The 4,200-nt window shown below is 37.2% G+C and overlaps 1 non-coding gene across 1 annotated transcript; it reads right to left on the bottom strand.

Annotated features, from left to right (window-relative positions):
• Window positions 1-3,051: 3,051 nt before the first annotated feature.
• LOC122239972 lies at window positions 3,052-3,191 on the bottom strand. Its single transcript, XR_006219357.1, has one exon. It is a non-coding gene; the product is annotated as a small nucleolar RNA SNORA7 (small nucleolar RNA).
• Window positions 3,192-4,200: the final 1,009 nt, after the last annotated feature.

Genomic DNA, 4,200 nt, shown 5'->3' with positions numbered 1-4,200 from the left:
CCTGGAGCCTGCTTTGGATTCTGTGTCTCTCTCTTGCTCTGCCTCTCTCCCACTCAGGCTCTGTCTCTGTCTCTCTCTCTCTCAAGAATAAATAAACATTAAAAATAAATTTAAAAAAGAGAATACATTCTCTTGGTCTTTGCATGTACAAAAGTTGACAGAAAAGGGGTCTTGCTTCATATTCTATTTTACGACTTTCTTCTTTTATTTTTATGTTGCTACACAGACCTACCTCAATCTTCAGAATAACCATATAATATTCCAAGGCACAGATGTTTCATAATATTATTGATCTATTAATAGATACTTAGATTACTCCAAATGGACTTTTAGGTTATAAGAAAGCTGTGAAGGATGACTCCCTTGTTTTAAGCTTCAGTTTCTGGGCAGATAGATAGATGGCAATAATGCCAATTAAGATATAGAATACCAGAGAAGCAGGTCTTGAGTAGACAAATTGCTTCTTTTTCCAGACTATCTTCTCTTTACAATATTATAACCATTAAAATCGCAAACCAACATCAATACATTACTGTTACCTAATTCTCGTGCTCCATTCAAGCTTCACTAATTGTCCCAATATCATCATTTATAGCAAAGGGGCTCAAGCCAGGATCGTGCATAGCATTTAGTTACTGTGTGTCTCCAACTTGCTTCAATCTGAAATTGTTCTCCATTCATTCCTGGTCTTTCACAGACTCAAAACTTTTGAAGATTATAGGCTAGCTGTTTCCTGGAAAGTTACTTATTTTGGGTGTGCCTGATGTGTCCTCAAGATTAGATTTAGATTATGCATTTTTGCCAGGGATATCATAAAAGAGATGCTTTGTGCTCTTGATTACATTCTATCACAAGTGCTTAAAGCCCATTAGTCCCATTACTTGTGACGTTAATCTTGATCACTTGAATAGGTGCTCTGTGCCAGACTTCTCCATCGTAAATTTACCCTCTTTTTCCTTCTTAATCATCAAATATTTGTTGGGAGGTATTTTGAAGTGATATAAATCATTCCTCACTCAACTTTCACCCACGATGCATTTCATGAGGGTTCTTGACTGAATTATTTTTATTATTTTGGTTGCCAAAGTGATTTTCTAATTCTATCATTATTTTACATTCATTAGTTGGCATTCCATGATAAAGGAGAGCTTTTCCCTCTCCCTCTTTATTATTCATTGACTTATTTCAGCATAGACTCACTGATTTCCATTTTATTAAATGGATTATGATCTGCAATTATTATTATTTACCTTGATGCTCAAATTATTTCAGATTTGGCAGGTGGGAGCCCCATCACACTGGCTTCTATGTTCTTTTGACATATCTCCATTATTCTTCTAGAACTCCTTAATTTCTGATGCAAAAACATATTCCAGACTCATCTTATACTTTCCCTGCCCTAGCCCTTAAATCAGTCACTTCTCTAAAGAGCCTAGGTTTCCTTTGGTGGAGAATGTTATTTAGAAGTCAAGATCTGGGTAGTAGGTATGCTTATTGCTATTGGGATGTTACTCCTCCCAGAGGTGCTCTGAGGCTAGAAGCTCGGGAGATCTATATTTCTGTATCTATTGATACATGTGAAAACCGTAAGTCTACACAGTTACCTTCAATTCTATTCCAATACCACAAGATTCATTCATTTTAGTTACCTTCCTCTCCATATCATAATTGCCTTTTCTGGTAGAGAAACACCTATCTTTCATTATTCTCAGTGTGTTTATTTATTTTATCAAGCCCCATGTGTAACCAATCTTCTGTTGTTACCATCATAGCCCTGTACAGATGCCCTCATCATCTCACCCACTCTGGGCCCACCCTTACCCCTTCCCCTTGCATAGAGGGCCCTCCTCTCTCAACTAAGTCCCTAACAATCCTGTTGGGCCCTCACCACTCCAATCCATTGATGCGCCTCACCACATTTGGGCTCCTATGTCTATGACAGGTCTCTGAAACTCCCACTCCCCACTGATGAATACTTTGTTTGGCATAAGCTAATGGCTTTATACTAAATTATTCAAAAGTACTGAAAGGAGAGAGGGGAAAAGTTCCATGGCAACTAAATGGACTGTGGAATCTTAGACAAGAACAGAGCCATTATTGGGAAAGTGGTAGAATTTGGATAAGATATATAAATTAATTAACAGTAATATATCAATGTTATTTTCCTGGTTTTGATGATCATGTACGATGTTAACATTAGGAAAATCTGGGTGAAAGATAAATGGGGAACTCTCCATACTGTTTTTTTGCAATTTTTATGTAAGTATAAAATTATCTCAAAATAGAAAAAAAAAGTTTTAACTATTGCATTCTCTTTAGGCAAGATTCAAATAATGTAGAAGTATTCAAACTAAAAAAATGAGGAAGAAAATAATAAAGAAATAGTACCAATTTTACACAAACCCTCTCAGGAAACAGAAGAGGCAGAACACGTCTCCCTTCATTATCCTGATATAAAAACCAGAAAAAGATATTACCAAAAACTCTGAGATAATATGCTTATGAATCTAACCATGACAATTCCTTTTTTTTTTTTTTGTAGTTTTATGGTTTTATTAACACAAATACGACATGCACATAAGCTGTCTGTTCATTTACTTTGCTGCACAGCCTGGCAATGGGACCAATGGCCAACAGGGCTGCTCTTTCCACCATGGCTTCGTGGTTCTTGGAGGAGACATTGTGAGCAATCTGCACAGTAAGATTTGTTGCACGTCAGCGGCACCTCAAGCTCCTTGAGGTTATGGACTAGAAACTTCCAGAAACCACTGGGCAGCATGTGCTTTGTTTTCACGTTGCTCCTGTAACCAACGTTGGGCATCAAGATCTGGCCCTTGAATCTTCTGCACACTCTATTGTCAATGCCTCTGGGTTTCCGCTGGTTGCGCTTCATTTTGACCTATCAGTCTGGTGCCAGATGAATTTCTTGGTCTTATTTTTAAGAATCTTGGGCTTCACCAGAGTTCTGAAGGCAGCCATGATGCCTTCAAGAACGAGGCAGAGATGGTGTCAAAGAGTCCTGGAAGGAGGCTGTCCTGCTCAGGGCTTGAACATTGTTGCAGAGAGTCTTCCAAACACCAGCTACGGAGCAAGCTGGGAATGGAATGGGTACCTCTGCCAAGCTTGTTTTCCCTCTCATCTCCAAAGCTGGCAGAATACCAACCACTCTCCAGACACGATCGTGGGAGGTCTAAACATGACAATTCTTAATAAAATTTTGGCAAATCAAATCCAGGGAAAAAACATATATATTTATCCAAGCAGAATCGATCCCTGGAATGCAAAGTTGGTTCAACATTCAAAGAAATCAATAGTGTCAAGTCACCATATCAGTAAACTAAAAAAGGAAAAAACAGAGTTATCTCAATAGATTTTTTAAAAAAGCATTTGCCAAGGGGTGCCAGGGTGGCTCAGTCGGTTAGGCATCTGACTTTGGATCAGGTCATGATCTCACAGTTTGTGAGTTCAAGCCCCACATCAAGCTCTGCTGTGACAGCTCAGAGCCTGGAGCCTGCTTTGGATTCTGTCTCCCTCTCCCTCTCTGCCCCTCCTCCACTTACGTGCATGCATGCATGCACACGCATTCTCTCTCTCTCTCTCTCAAAAATAAATAAACTTCCCACACACACACCCAAAAAAAAAAAAAAAAAAAAAAGCATTTGCCAAAATCCAGAACCTTTTCATAATAAAAATACTCGGGTAAGTAGGAATAGAAGATGACTTTCTCAAGCTGATAGAGGACATCAAACTTAATGGTGAAAAAAATACTTTTCCTTTAAAATTAGGAACTCAGCAAAATGTCTGTTCTCACTGAATCAGTGCTCTTTAATAGTACAATAGGCAAAATAAAGAAATAAAAGACATATACTTTAGAAAAAAACAAGAATATTATCATCCATGTAGAAAATCCCAAAGAATCTATAAAACAATGAATAAAATAAGTGAGTTTAGTAAAGTCAGAATACAAGGTCAATATACAAAAAGCATATTTCAAGATACTAACAGTAAACAATCAGAAATTAAAATTTAAAAAATAACATTTACAATAGCATCGGAAAACCATGAAATTCTTAGGAATAAGTCTAAGAAAAAATGTAATACCTATTGCTGAAAACTGTAAAATATTGCTGAGAAAAATTAAAGAAGACCTAAAAAAAAAAAAGAGAGAGAGAGAGATATACTATGTTCATGAATCAAAAG

This window comes from Panthera tigris, chromosome B3 (assembly GCF_018350195.1).
Source record: "Panthera tigris isolate Pti1 chromosome B3, P.tigris_Pti1_mat1.1, whole genome shotgun sequence".
NCBI lineage: Eukaryota > Metazoa > Chordata > Mammalia > Carnivora > Felidae > Panthera > Panthera tigris.
The sequence above is the reverse complement of the archived record's forward strand: the minus strand, read 5'-3'. Positions and strand labels throughout refer to the sequence as shown.